At 40.0% G+C, this 15,727-nt stretch overlaps 1 long non-coding RNA gene across 2 annotated transcripts in view; it reads right to left on the bottom strand.

Annotated features, from left to right (window-relative positions):
- Positions 1 to 906: 906 nt before the first annotated feature.
- Positions 907 to 15,727, bottom strand: part of LOC310761624 — a 33,975-nt gene continuing 19,154 nt past the window's right edge. The window contains exons 2-4 of one of the 2 annotated variants that reach the window (XR_014547589.1): positions 13,621 to 13,738; positions 12,923 to 13,056; positions 907 to 1,025 (exon numbers count right to left, since the gene is read on the bottom strand). This is a non-coding gene — a long non-coding RNA (uncharacterized lncRNA). The remainder of the gene's footprint in view (positions 1,026 to 12,922; positions 13,057 to 13,620; positions 13,739 to 15,727) is intronic. The other variant, XR_014547588.1, reaches the window with a different exon arrangement.

Here is a 15,727-nt window from a genome sequence, read left to right as displayed (position 1 = left end):
TTGTATTAAAACACCCAAAAGCTCATAGCTCAATAGGACTCAATAAAAAACAGTGTTGCAAAGTGTGTGGTTGGTAACATGACCCCAAAGTGCTGCTTTCAAGTTGTGAAATTGCCATTATGTTATGGCCGTAATGGCTTCGCATTAAAAACATTCTTGCTCACCAAACTGCTTCTGACAACTAGCAACATTTTGGATCCTTCAATAAATGTAATTGAAAATGTGTTGGGTAACTAAAATACTCCCCCCAGAAGTGAGTGGCTTCAATTATATTTATTAAAAAGATTCAGAATTGCTTTTCTCCCATGCAGTGTAATTATAAACGACAGAGAACAATCTGCTATAAATGTAGAGCAGCTTTGTAGGCTGTTATGACAACCCAAAGGAAAGGAACTTGCGGGTGGGGGGAAACACCCTCCGTTCCCTTGAAAATTTTCTTTACTATTTTTAAAATGTCAGTAAATTTCTATGAATATAAATGCTTTCCATTTTCACATCTATTTAATGCTGAGCAAGTAAAATCTGCTAAACATGTTTGTCGCAATGCACTGCACAAATTGTCCTCTTTGGATTTGGTCCTATTCTCCCCCACTTCATTCCAAACGCCTATTGAATTCAACTGCTTTAGAGAAATGTGTATTTTTATGCAAGAGTAGTGCACGATCAGCGGCTTTTTCCATTGCCCGAGAGATGATTAAAAAGTAGATAGATTTGAATAATAAAATAAAAGGACTGTGCTAAGCTTTTGAGGTTATACCTCAACAGATGACAGGACCTCTTTTTTTGTAACAAGTGAGATGGTTGGCTTCTTTGGTAAAAATTTCTGCTTGCGCTGTATTCATGCCATGCTTTTGCTGAGGGAAGAAAGAACAAGCGAGAAAGCACAGAACATACTATATGCATCACTGGAACTTATTGCTTTATCTTTATTGCATTAGAGTAAATGACCTTTTTTCCCTGCTGCCAAGTCAGTCATCATATTTTAGTTCTGCCCTGAATCCCTTGTCAGGAGCTGAGATCTGAATCTGCAGAAAATAACAAGAACAAGCTCGGTAAATGCCTCGCTTTCAATTAGCATACTCAAAATATCACACTGTTCCTTCCTCACAGTTTTGTAAATTCACTTTTACAAGCAACTGGCAGCTTTACAAGTGCTTGAACAAGTTAATTAATCCTATCTATGGGAGAACCCTAGCCACATCGTAGAGTCAGGGTTTTTCCCCTGGCTGGAACTCCTTGGAACACAGGGCGCCATTGCCATTCTAAGAGAACAAGGGAGCTGTTCATGGTGGGTTTTGGAACCTCTTTTTCTAGAAAAATAGCACTGAGTATAGTTGCCCACATAACCCTGCCGTATATGGCTACTTGCAGGATCAGTCCACCCACATCACCCTCACTATGCAACAGACAAAGCAACATCTTGGATGTACATTGCGAAGCCCTATAAAATTTAATCACATGTGCTAGGAGAATCTCAGCAGTGGTCACTTCATAGCTTTAGTAAAATAATAATAAATAATAATAATAATAATAATAATAATAATAATAATAATAAATTTAATAAGCTTTGAGGGAGGGCTGTAGTTCAGTGATAGAGCATCTGCTTTGCATATAGAATGTTCCAGATCCATCCCCAGCATTTCCAGGTAGAGCTGGGAATGTTTCCAGCCTGAAACTGACTGCACACATCACATCAATGTCAACTGCACCCAGGTTGGTTCACTACAGGTGTGTTTACTTTACAAGTGGACTGGTGCAGCATGTGGATTTCCAGCCTAAACAATTTAAAGTAATCCTGCACTGGAGAAAGGACAGAAGTAGTAGAAATAGTTGTAGCTTTGCTCGTTTTTAAAATCAGTATTTAAATTTTGGCTGGGCCTTTTCAATGCATGGTTCAAGCATTTGTTCTCCTCCCTCTTGTCACTCTTTATGCGTAATTCACCATATGTGCTTAGGGATGAATGAATTGAGGACCAGTTACTAATATTCTCACCAGTTGCAGTTTCGATCCCTATATGGGACAGCTGCATATTCCTGCATTGCAGGGGGGGTGGACTAGACGATTCTCAGCATCCTTTCCAACTCTACAATTCTCTGATTCTATGATTCACCACCTTCCCAAACCCACAGGAAAAGTGAAGATATAGCTGAATCTTTGAGTCCTGTTTTGTCTGATTTGCTTTTAAAAAACCAGTGTGCTCTTCTGAAGAAGCCTCCCATTTATGGATCTAGGGCTCAGGGTAATTCTTGTGTAAATATACAGAACATAGGCTTGCATTCAAGAAGCTTTGGAAAACATTGCCATATCCATTCCTGTTCCAGCTTGTGGCTTCAGTGGGGATGAACTTGAAAAGCACAACAAGCAGAAAAGAAGGCTACTCTTGGACTTGAATCTGCCATTCTGGTTTTGTAGCAACACAGCTTGTAGCTTTGACTTTTGCTAAGCAAAAAGGAAACCCTTTGTATATTTTTCAAAGACGGAAGCAGTCTGGAAAGGAAGCCTCTTCTGACCTTGCTCTTCAGAGGCAAGAGTGCACGACTGTAGGTGTGGGAAGATAACTTCATAGGAACACGGGGCCTCTGGGGAATTGCAGAGATCATGTTATTTACTTTGATCTGTAACCCCCCAGAGCGAAAACTCTGCCAAATGTGCCCCAGAGAAGGTGAGGGCGGCTGCTGACCTAGTGCAAAGATTCCATTAGAAAGTAAAATTTCCATCTCTAATTCAGTCCACCACTTAAGGTATAACTACACAGCAGTCCTCAAAGCATCCTCAGTCCTTGCCAAAGGCTGGCCCACACAGGAAACAGAAAAACCCATAAGACCTTTATGAAGCATGTGACCTATGTCACAGGACAAGGTCTTGGCATGGAAGGAGTAGGGGGGTGGCTATTTTCCCCCACGTTCCATTTCAATCTAATTCTTGCACTTCTTGTTTTCCACTTGTGTATCAAGCTCGGGTCAAGCAACTTGCCATAGCATTCTGCCTGCTATTCCTCAGTACAATTTTGCCCGCAATGCTCTAACATCAGAGGGGTGAAAAGATAGGATGAATGTGTGGTAGCTGTTAGGATTCCATTTAATAGATGATTTCAGACTTCCGGAGGCGGCGCGAAACTGTAATGGCGGTCCTCTTCTAGTCTGAAGAGGGGCTCCGCAGGAAAGGGTCGTTTCGCTGCGGCACAGCGACGACCCATCAAGAAAAACCACGAGCAGAGTGAGCTCGTGGCCGTGGGACTCGGCGGGCACCTGGAGCGACCCCGAAATCGCGAAAGGAACCCCGTAAGGGGCTCCGGAGTGAAAGAGGGGTAGCGGTGCTGTGAGTTCATCGCTCTTTCTGCGGGAGTGAAGCCGCGCAGCTGTTGCAGATGAGCGCCGACCTTTCTTCCTTTAAAGATTCGACTGAAACAACAAACCCGTGAGTAAGGACGTTAAATTCGGCAGTAAATTCTTGAAAAAAATTTTGGCTGTAACCGGGAGACGTTAAAAAGGAAGTCCGCCTCCCGGAGCTGCTTACAAGATCAAAGCAAGGGATCAGAGAAGCGAAAAGCGGCTGAAAAGGGATGTTTTAAAGAGGGGCTTTCATGCACTTTCAGAAGTGACTGTTAACGAGAAAAGATAGACTTATTTGTGAGCAATTTTTTAAAAGGAAAATTGGAGCGATCCTCCCCAGTAAGATCATTCAAAGCTAAATTCCAAATCGTCGGGCTGCTGGAGGGGAAACTGTTTAACTGCGGAACTGTTACAAATTGTTACAAACTTTTACAGACGTATGGATACCCTTGAGCTTTTGAGCTTTAACAAGCTGGACTGGATACAAATTGTAGGCACCTTTTTGAAACTTTGTTAAAAGTTTAAAGTACTCTGCAGGACTTGTTTATTACCATTTGGGACTATTGCATTTCTGTTTTTTAACATACAGGGGACTTTAATGGCGGAAAAGTTGCCTTCTTCTTTTTGAAACTTTGGTGGTACTCCCCCTAGAGGATTTTGGGAATATAAGGCCTGGGAACAGCTTTTTATGTTTACTCTCTCTCACTGGATTATTTTTAAATTGGATCTGTCTTTCCCATGGGACAATAACAATTTGACCTTGAACATTGACTGATGAGTGGTACAGGAAAGACAAGAGCAGCCAAAGCCAAGGAAGCTAAGGAGAAGGAAAAGGAATAAAAGCAGGCACAGCTTGTACAAACAACTTTGACTCAGGGACGCAGATCATCAGTTCCAGCTGTGCTGGGCGTACAAAAGGCAGAAGCCGAAAAGTCTAAAATTCCAGCAGAGGAAGATATGGCAGCAGGAGCATCTGAGGGAGTTCTGAAACAAATCTTGGAGCAGTTGGCAGCTTTAAATCAAAAGGTTGACAACCAATCATCAAAAATTGACCAAGCTACATCTTCGATCCAGAAATTGACAGATCAGGTTTCCCAGCATACACAAGCAATTGAAAAATTGCAAGGAGCTACACAAGAAAACCGTAATTTGGCTGGGGAAGCTGTTCAAATTGCAACGGCAGCTAGAAAAGAGGTCGAGGAAGTTAGAGGTGAAGTTAAACCTTTGCATAAACAAATTGGTGAACAACAAGCCTACCTCTCGATGGTGGAATTGAAAAATCGTGAGAATAACCTCAGATTAAGAGCAATCCCAGAAATTGAACAAGAAGATTTAATTGGATTTTTGACAACAGGATTATCAAAATTCTGGGGCATTAAGGAAGAAACTGACTTTAAAATAGTGTCAGCTTTTCGGCTGGGAAGATTGGTAAGGAAGGACAGACCCAGAGATTGTTTGATAATTTTGAGATCAAGGGAAGAGAGAGACAAAATATTAGGCCTACATTTCGCAAATACATTGGTGATACAAGATAAAAGGGTGGAAATTTACCGAGACATCCCAAAACAGTTATTGGACTTGAGAACCACTTATTCAGAACTGGCAAGACTGCTGAGAATCAACACAATTCGTTATAGGTGGGAGTTTCCACAAGGGTTATCATTTACTTATAAGCAGAAGAAGGTAAAGATAAAAACACCAGAGGATTTACAAAAGTTCCTGCACGATCACGGTGAAGATCTCCAAAAAGAAGCAGCAGCACTTTGTCCTCTACCACAAGCTGGGATTCCGCCTGGAGGCGGAGCAGGCCCTACACCCTCGGGACCAGAAGATACACCACTCTAGGTGTAACAAAACAGTACAGGATGTCTCTGCAGCTACTTAGTTGGAATATAAATGGCGGAAATTCTCCGGAAAAAAGAAGGAAAATATTTCACATATTGAAGAAAGAACAATTGGACATTATTTGTTTACAAGAAACCCATGTGACCAGGCTTCACAGAAAAGTCTTAGTTAACAAAAGACTAGGCCAAGAATTTATTTCATCAGACAAGGTTAAGAAAAGAGGCGTGGTGATATATGCCAAGGAGAGCCTGGCACCAAAATTTGTATTTAAAGATGAGCAAGGAAGAATCTTGGCGATTGAAATCCAGACACAAGGAGAAAAAATTTTGATATTAGGAATATATGCGCCAAATGACGGGAAATCAGAATTTTTTAAGAAGCTGCATGAGACCATGTTGGACTATATGGACTACAACAACATCATAATGATGGGAGACATGAATGGAGTGGTATCTACACATATGGATAAGTCTCAAAATCAAAACTTAACATCAGATGGCAGACTGCCTAAAACTTTCTTTGAACTGATTGACAATTTGGATCTGATTGATATATGGAGGACAAAAGACCCCCTAGGTAAAGAAGGAACTTTCTTCTCTGAGGCCCACCTGTCATGGACAAGGATCGACCAAATCTGGACATCTAGAGGGCTGGCACCCAAGATTAGAAAGGTGGAAATCTGCCCAAAAACATGCTCCGACCACAATGCTTTGAAACTAGAACTTAGACTTACCCAAACCGGTTCCTTCAGATGGAGAATGAATGACACCTTATTAAGAGATCAAGAGATTGTGAAAAAGGCCCAAAAAACGTTAAAGGACTATTTTGAAATCAACCTGAACACTACAGTTGAAAAAAGAATGATCTGGGACGCAAGTAAAGCCGTTATGAGAGGGTTTCTGATACAACAAAATACAATCAAGAAAAAGCTCTGGAATGGAAAGAAGGATAAAATATTGGAGAAAATATATCAAGGTGAGAAGAAACTGAGAACCAATCCCAAGTCAAAGGAAGTGCTGAGAGAAATCAAATTCCATCAAGCACAATACTCTAAACTGATAAATCAAGAGATCGAATGGAAAATCAAACAGATGAAGCAAAGATCGTTTGAATCAGCAAACAAATGTGGAAAGCTGCTAGCTTGGCAGCTGAAAAAAAGACAAAAGTTAAATACAGTGACAAATCTAGAGATTGAAGGAAGAATGGTTCAGAAACCAGAAGAAATCAGGAAGTGCTTCCACAGATACTTCAAAGAACTTTATGCACAAGGGCCTCAGAAAGAGTTGGAGATAGATCAATTTTTAAGGATAAATGGACTACCAAAAATAACCCAAGATAAAAGATCAATCTTGAATTGTAAAATAACTCAACAGGAAATTGAAGGTGCCATTCAGAATATGCAACTTGGCAAATCTCCAGGCCCGGATGGGCTTACCTCCAAATACTACAAGACTTTGAAGGACTACTTGACACAGCCTTTGATGGAGGTATGCAACCAGATCATGGAGGGGAAGAGGGCACCGGAAACGTGGAAAGAAGCATTCATCACATTGATACCCAAGCTAGAATCTGAAAAGACCCAGCTTAAGAACTACCGTCCCATCTCACTCCTGAATGTGGATTACAAAATATTTGCAGACATTTTAGCAAGCAGACTTAAAAAGGTCTTAAATGAAGTAATTCACAAGGACCAAGCTGGCTTTCTCCCTGGTAGACATTTATATGGAAATACCAGAAACATCATTGACATTTTGGAACTATTGCAAACCAATAGGAACACAAGGGCGGTTTTAATCTTCATTGATGCGGAGAAAGCATTTGATAATATATCTTGGAAGTTTATGAAGAAAAATTTGGAAGGGATGGGAGTGGGACGGGGGTTTGAAAATGGAATAGAAGCAATCTATTCAGAACAGAAAGCTAAATTAATAGTGAACAATGTGGTGACGGAGGAATTTAAAATTGAAAAAGGGACACGACAAGGGTGCCCTCTATCCCCTCTTTTATTCATTTCAGTCCTGGAGGTGCTATTGAACATGATTAGGGAGGACCGGTTGGTACAAGGGATAGAGGTCGGAGTGAAACAATATAAACTGAAAGCTTTTGCAGATGACTTAGTTTTGACATTACAGGAGCCAGAACCCAGTACAAAAAGAGTTTTAGAACTTATTCATGAGTTTGGTCGGGTTGCAGGATTTAAGTTGAACAAACAAAAGACTAAGGTTTTGGCCAAAAACTTGACATCTACAGAAACAGAGGGGTTTCAGAGAGAAACAGAATTAAATGTGGTTAAAAAGGTGAAATACCTAGGGATCTATTTGTCTTCCAAAAATTTGAACTTATTTAAAGACAATTATGAAAAATGTTGGTCGGAAATTAAGAAGGACTTAGAAATTTGGTCAAGATTGAAACTTTCCTTGTTGGGTCGAATAGCAGCTATAAAGATGAATGTATTGCCGAAAATGTTATTTTTGTTTCAGACCCTACAGATCGTGGACAGAGTGGAATGTTTTGGAAAATGGCAGAAGGATATATCTGGGTTTGTCTGGCAGGGCAAAAAGCCTCGAATAAAGTTTAAAATACTAACTGACTCGAAAGAAAGAGGAGGGTTTGCCCTGCCGGACTTGAGGTTATATTATGAATCTGCAGCCTTCTGCTGGTTGAAAGATTGGTTTTTGTTAGAAAACACTGATGTCCTGGATCTGGAAGGGTTTGATAATGCTTTTGGTTGGCATGCATATCTATGGTACGACAAGGTTAAGGTTCATAAACTGTTCAAAAATCATATTGTCAGAAAATCAATTTTTGCAGTCTGGATGAAATATAAGGACTTATTAGAGAGTAAAACCCCGAGGTGGCTATCACCAGTGGAGGCCAAGGCTCGAAAAAGACCCAATATGGAGGCCTATTGGCCGAAATATTGGGAAATAATCGAAAAAATTGGAGACAACTGGAAACTGCAGAGTAAGGATAAACTAAAAAATAAGGTGCGAGATTGGTTACACTATGCTCAAATTCAAGAGGTTTTTAAATTGGATAAAAAAGTTGGTTTCCAAGTGGAAAAATCGAAATTGGAGACAGAATTGTTAGAACCAAAAACTAAGGTATTATCGAGAATGTACAACTTGCTGCTTAAGTGGAATACACAGGATGAGACAGTTAAATCTGCCATGATAAAATGGGCACAGGATGTCGGACATAACATTATGTTTGAAGACTGGGAAAGGTTATGGAACAACGGGATAAAATTCACGGCATGTAGTGCCCTGAAAGAAAATATTATGAAAATGTTATACCGGTGGTACATGACCCCAGTCAAGCTAGCTAAGATATATCACCTGTCTGATAACAAATGTTGGAAATGTAAGGAGGCAGAAGGGACATTTTTTCATCTCTGGTGGACCTGCCCAAAAGTGAAGGCCTTCTGGGAAATGATTTACAATGAACTGAAAAAGGTATTTAAGTATACCTTTCCCAAGAAACCAGAGGCCTTCCTGCTGGGCATGGTAGACCAGAAAGTGTCAAAGAAAGATAGAACTTTGTTTATGTATGCTACCACAGCAGCAAGAATACTCATCGCAAAGAATTGGAAGACACAAGATTTACCCACGTTGGAGGAATGGCAGACGCAGTTGATGGACTATATGGAACTAGCTGAAATGACCGGCAGAATCCGAGATTTGGATGAAGAATCAGTCGAGGCGGATTGGAAAAAATTTAAAGACTATTTGCAAAAATACTATAAGCTGTATGAACTTTAAGACAGTGCATGTTTTTGGAAAGGTTACGCTTTAGCAAATATGATTAAGCAAATGGTAAAATTAATGACAAATGAGAAAAGAAGTCAATGTGAATCAAACATTTTATGTTTATTTTAAAAGGTAACAAAGTTAAGATACAATATACTGAATATGGGTACATAATAATGGAAAGTTCCAACAAGGTTTGAAATAAGGTAACAAATTGCTGATATTGCTACTACAAAGAACGCAGATCTGGAAGGTGTGGGGAAGTCCAATGGTTTTCTTTTTTGTTAAAAAAATCAAAAATTGTTTCTTGTATTTGGGTTTTTCTGTATTGTATTGAATTGTCAAAATTATGAAAAGAAACGTAATAAAAATTATTTAAAAAAAAAAAAAAATAATAGATGATTTCAGAATGAAGAACTTTCAGAGCTGATTGCGGCATTTGCGAATTGGAGTATTTGCATGGCAGCTGCAATTCAGACCACAAGCACCTGCCCTTCCCTATGGTGGCATAATGCACCTTGGAACTTCCTGGAAACTGACAGGTAGCTGGAGCCTTTACTGTGGCCTGGAGCAGAGTGGAGCTTGTATTTTAATAAGGGAAGAAGTGGGACCAGAAAGGAAAGCAAGGCAACCGACGCTGGAGAGAACAGCAGCGTGTTACTTTATCTGGGACTCGGTTTCCGGCTTTCCTCCTCTTTCAGAATGGCCCTCTCATTTTTCAGTAGAGTCTTAGCTTAGCTTGCCATATGCTGCCTGCTGCCCTGGCTGATATGAAAAAGCCTGGGATAAGGCATATGTAGGATGCTGAGAGAAAGCAGGTAACAGTTGAGTGTAGTAAGCGGTGCATTCTGGCCAAGCTGTACCCGAGATGAAAATGATCTATCTATATTGGTTGGCTATCAAAGCTTTGGTCACTATAACCTGACTATTCTGAAGCAGTCTGTTGGTGCATTTGCCAGATAGACAAAAGAAGCCAGAATCTGCATGAGTTTTGAAATTTTAACTTGGCTGCTCTTAAGAACATAAAAAGAGCCAGGTGAATCAGGCCAATGGTCCACCTAGTCCAGCATCCTGTTCTCACAGGATGGTACAAAATTTCCACTCCTGATTTAAAACAAATTGCTCTTGCTATCTTGGGATCCTGTCAGGCCCAACACCCTGGCCAGGCAGCGTAGAGAAAGCTTGTTATTTGGAGTGTGTGTGTGCTTCTTTGGGGCTGTTTTTGAGCTAGTTTCCCTTTTAACATTTAAATGCACGTAGGCACTGGTTTTCTTTAAAAGGAGGATCTTTTCTTCTTCTTTTTACATTACATTTCTGTGTCTTGAATTTTCCAAGCTATGCATAGTCCACATCATTCCTCTGACTCAGGTGTCAGACTTGATGCACAAATAATGTTGGAGGTTCTTCCTGTAAGGGTATTGTATGGCATTCCAGCACCTGGAAAAACTATCATGGTAGTGGCATACTGGGCTCTTTATACATCTAAAGCACATTTAAGCCCTGTCTCCAATCCTGGGAACTGTAGCTTGTTAAGGGTGCTGAGAACTGTAGCTCTGCAATGGGTAAACTACAATTCTTTGCATCCATCTAAACCCAACCTAGTTTATTTCTATCCCCGAGCCAATATTTCACTGTAAATCTGTTTCCATTTATCTCATTTCAGCTTTTACAGTCTTGGACCACTGCAGCTCTTTTCATCCAGGCTTCTTTCTTCAGGATGTAACTAATCAACTGCATTAGCCAGTTTTACCTATCTGCATTACTGTATTTCCACTTCTCCGCCTAACTTCTTAACCAAACCAAAGTTGTGTTAATGTTCTGTTTTCCATTATTTGATAAATTTATTTTCTGTCATCCATACATTATTTGTTTCTTTCTCTTTTTAAGTTTTGCTTTCCTGGGTTGGTTTTTCTAAACTTCCTGTGACCTTTAGAGCTTCCTGGTGAGAACAGCTTCTAAAACAATCAAAAAACAAAACGGCAAAGTGGTTGAAACTGTTTCATCCCTTCACATACATCTTATAATTAAAGGAACCACAGCTTCCTTTTGCCTCGCATCTGTGGTGCCAAGGAGCTACAGGGGCAGTGGTCTGCTTGGCACTGCCCCTTTCATAGTCTGGCAACTGAGACAAACCACTAATCATGCTTTGGGTTGCCCAGCAATGAATTGGGCAAAATTCATTGTTGTCCAAATTTAGCATGTCCCCATGTAATTTCAATTTATGAATGAAAATAAAGTCATGTTTCCTTAAAACTCTAACAGAGCGTTTGGAATACTTTCCAAATAGAATATAGAAAAAACTTTATTAATCAGCTTTCAGCCATGTATTTAACTCTTTGCACATTTGCTTAGATTGATTTCAAGTTTACATTCTGGAGGTTGTGCTATATATCAGGGTCTCTCACCCACCCCAACCAAGCAGCATTATTTCACAGGCATTAATGAAATGCATTATAATTTCTGGTATGTTACCATAGTAGTTATTTGAATATGCTTTCTGTATTTTCTAAGCTTCCATGAGAGAACCAAGGATGGAAACTCTCTCCACTGCGTGGGCAAATGATCTAAACAAGCCATTTGTGGCTTATCTGCAAATTGTCAGATCTGCACAAAGGACACAGCCAGCAAGCCTTCAGACAGTGAACTTTGAACCTTGGCTGGACCTTGCACTAGTCAGCACAGTAACAGGAAAGCCAGCAGACAGATTTTGAACGGAGGTTAGAAGGCTGCTGTAGGGTTATGAGCAGAGTAACAGCTGCACTTTGCTACATGAACTTTGTACTTAGACACAGGGGTACTTAATCTCTATGACAGAGCTCTTTGTTTCATTACTTATTAACATTCCCTTCCCGAGTAAAGTTCTTTTGGTAATGAACCTTTTTTGAAAGCATGATTTACACAGATGAACAGATATGGACTATTAAAAATAGCGTGAGCAGCTTTACCAGTTTAAATATTATACCTCTGCATGAACCTTGTGGACTTTACTGTTCAAAACCCCTTAAGGCATCCTTTTTGGTAACCATTGCAATGATAATGATATTTTATGACATGCTATTTTCATGGAAAGATTCATGCAATAGTTGTAGTCTATCTTCAAAAGGATGGCGAATCGTTCAATAGAATGTTGTCATCATTCTTTACCTCCTGCATTTTCTTTTGTTTTTTAATTAAGAAAGGTGGAAACCAAGAGAATAATTCCTCATTGATTTCTGGGCTCAGTTTAAGCGTTCCTCTTGTGTTGCACATGGTAAAAGACTGTGTATACACATCATTTCCCACATGGTATGTTCAAGAGGAATGCCACATGGGGCAGTACAGTGGTACCTCAGGTTACAAACACCTCGGGTTACAAACACTTCAGGTTTCAAAATCCGCTATCCCAGAAGTAGTACCTCGGGTTAAGAACTTTACCTCAGGATGAGAACAGAAAAGTGGCAGTGCGGAGGCAGTGGGAGGCCCCATTAGCTAAAGTGGTACTTCAGGTTAAGAACAGTTTCAGGTTAAGAACGGACCTCCAGAACGAATTAAGTTGGTAACCAGAGTTACCACTGTAGTAGCCACCAACTTGGATGCATTTAAAAGAGGATTAAAGAAATTCATGGAGGACATGACTACTAATGGCTACTAGTCATGATGGTTATGCTCTACTTCCACAGTTGAAGGTAGTAATGCTTCTGAATACTAGTTCCAAAAACTGCTGGAGGGGAGAATGCTCAGGTCCTGCTTGCAGGTTTCCCAAAGGCATACTGTGGGAACAGTGTATATATAATCAGCAGATTCAAATGTAAAAACATTAAAAGCAAAGATAAAACTGGGTATTTATTTAGACTTTTTTTTTTAAAAAAAAGTCTGAATGGGCTCACATTTTTCTGCAACAAAAGATTATGACCAAACAGTATGTAGGAGGAATAACACCTTAGGAATCAGTGATTTAAAATGTAACGAGAACAAAATAAGAAGGCTATAAACATTACAATATTTATGGTTATTACCTGGAAAATCTTCAGTGAAGAAAATGAATTCCAGATACAGTGTTTTGTCTCCGTCCCACTCCAGAATGCTCTCTTCCCAGAAACCATTCTTCATTGAAAGAAGTAGTTTGTCATCTTTCTCTCCTCCCTCTATGCTGAAAGCCAAAATCAATTTGTGTTTGTTATTTATCTGAACAGGTGGGAAAATTAGGAAAAGACACCGGTTGGCTGTAGAGAAGGTTTAAAGGCTGGAAAGCAGATTTGCTGAAAGTGGAGAGGATATATAACAATGGGTGGGATCCAAAGTTGTATAAGCAGAACTCCAGTCATGCAAAAGCGCTTTCCCCACCCTGCTTCCTTACTGCAATCCCTTGTGCTCCCTGGAAAGTCACTCTGAAGGTCAGAGGATGCTCTGGAATGATATAAGATGTGGCAATGGGTGATGCAGATTCTACCTGGGAAACAGGTATAGTAGATTGTTCATTTGGTACTATCAGGGACAGAAATCTGGTTCGTTTATTTGGATTGATTTGTCTATGTGCCAGGCCTTAGTCATTGATATATGTCATAAAAGGTCCATAATTTGTACCTAATGCTATGATTTGATTAATGTTCAATGCTGGCATAATGCTGACTTATTTGCAATCAGTATAGATTACTGCTGAGGAAAAAGCCTGGTTAGCCTAGTCTTTTCCAAGTAGAAAAGCAAACCAGCCTACCTCAAGTTCAGTGGCTCAGTTCAAACACATTGCTAAAACTTGGATGAGCTTGGTCATGCCTTGGGTTCAAGCTTTCCTCTTCTCTCCTCCACATAAAACTGAAGTTTGCATATGACAACTAAAGAAAAGCAGAAGCAGAATGGTTTCTGACCAAGGGAACAAGGCTGGACAAGCCTTGTGTTCACATGTTCCCCCTTCCCTCTCCTTTCCCAGAGCAGCCATGAGGAGGAGACTAGAAACACCCACTTCCTCCTTGAAACTAACCACAATTTATTATATCCAAAACAGGTCCTGTGATTAGTTTTAAAACTATGGGTTTTTAAAACATGGCAAGATCAAAAACCACGGCTTGATATTTGAATTTTTTTCAATCATTCACAGCTTAAATTAACCACAGATTGTCTGGTGCAGATAGAACGATAAACAATAAGGTAAGTCAAGCGGAGGATGGCCACACCTGGAAAGGAGAGCACTGCTTCCTGAGACCTGTTATTTCAGGGCTGGGGACCCTGTGGCCCTCCAGCTGTTGTTGGGCTCCAAATGCCATCAACCCCAGTAAGCATGGCTAATGTTCAGGGATAATTGGAACTGTAGAACTGTAGTTTAACATCGGGGGGGGGGGTCAGAAATTCCATACCCCTAAGATAATTGCTGAAACTGAAAACTGAACCGGCACAGTATTCTGCATGTAAAAGATGTGCTCTCTGAGTGAGCTTTGTTCCAAACACACACACAGAAAGACACCCTTTGACTCCACTTATTAATGCATTTAAATAACTTGGCACTTGCCTTTGACCGATGTCCTGTGTGAATGATGGTAACAGCGGATACTTACAAAGGGTTAGAAGTGCATTGTATAGCCCAGCTGAGGATGTCACATCACAGTATGTGTCATAAGGAAAGCATACTATGTGAAAAAGGCCTTTGCCACTTCACTGGCAGGCTGAGCGATCAAACACTGTGCATTTAATTATTAGCTAAATGCAAGGCTGAGGATTTCAAATTAAACAAAAGAAGCCATAGGAAGTGTGAGAAGTTGTGACCCTGAAAGTCACTTCTTAGCTCTGTATTCAAAAAGTGGCCTGCTCATAACTTTCTAAACGGCAAAATTATGTTTACATACAAATTGCAGCTTAATTAGTAGAATAGCTGTACACTTCATTTAGTGCCAAAGGAGCAAAGGGTATGGTTAGTAATACAGATTGGAAATTGACAATAAAGCCTCCTAGTTGTGTAGGACAACCAATGCATATGAATATCACTCTCATATTCTTAGATATTAATTTGTCCATGAAAGACAAGGATGACTATATTTTTAAGAAAGGTTATTATATTCATACCTGCACACCTTTACAGGGTAAAAAGGATTCAACGTATTTTATTATAATTATTTATTATTACATAGCATCATTGTTATGCATAGCTGGATCCTTCTAGATGCAAAATATGTCTTCTGCATATTAAAGGTTATTTCAACTTCATAGAATCATAGAATCATAGAATCATAGAGTTGGAAGAGACCACAAGGGCCATCGAGTCCAACCCCCTGCCAAGCAGGAAACACCATCAGAGCACTCCTGACATATGGTTGTCAAGCCTCTGCTTAAAGACCTCCAAAGAAGGAGACTCCACCACACTCCTTGGCAGCAAATTCCACTGTCGAACAGCTCTTACTGTCAGGAAGTTCTTCCTAATGTTTAGGTGGAATCTTCTTTCTTGTAGTTTGGCTCCATTGCTCCGTGTCCGCTTCTCTGGAGCAGCAGAAAACAACCTTTCTCCCTCCTCTGTGTGACATCCTTTTATCCTTTCTCACTGAACAAAAATGGGCCCTCCAAACTCTATTTGCAAATGATGAATTAAAGGAATGAGAGATTGAAACAACTGAAAAAGGAATGGTGAGGGTTGTGATTATCATTTATTACAACAGTAAATGGACTCTTTCAAATGCACGTTCAGAACAGTGCTAGCAGCTATTTTCTTTACACATGGTTCTCTAGGTTCAGTTCATATTATTCCATTAAAAATGGTTCAATCCATATTTAATTGTCATCAACAGTACAGAGTACTGGCATCTTTTTCTTTTTAAGCTGTCCATGGCAGCAATTAT

Source organism: Podarcis filfolensis, assembly GCF_964270895.1.
Source record: "Podarcis filfolensis genome assembly, chromosome: 4".
Lineage (NCBI taxonomy): Eukaryota > Metazoa > Chordata > Lepidosauria > Squamata > Lacertidae > Podarcis > Podarcis filfolensis.
The sequence above is the reverse complement of the archived record's forward strand: the minus strand, read 5'-3'. Positions and strand labels throughout refer to the sequence as shown.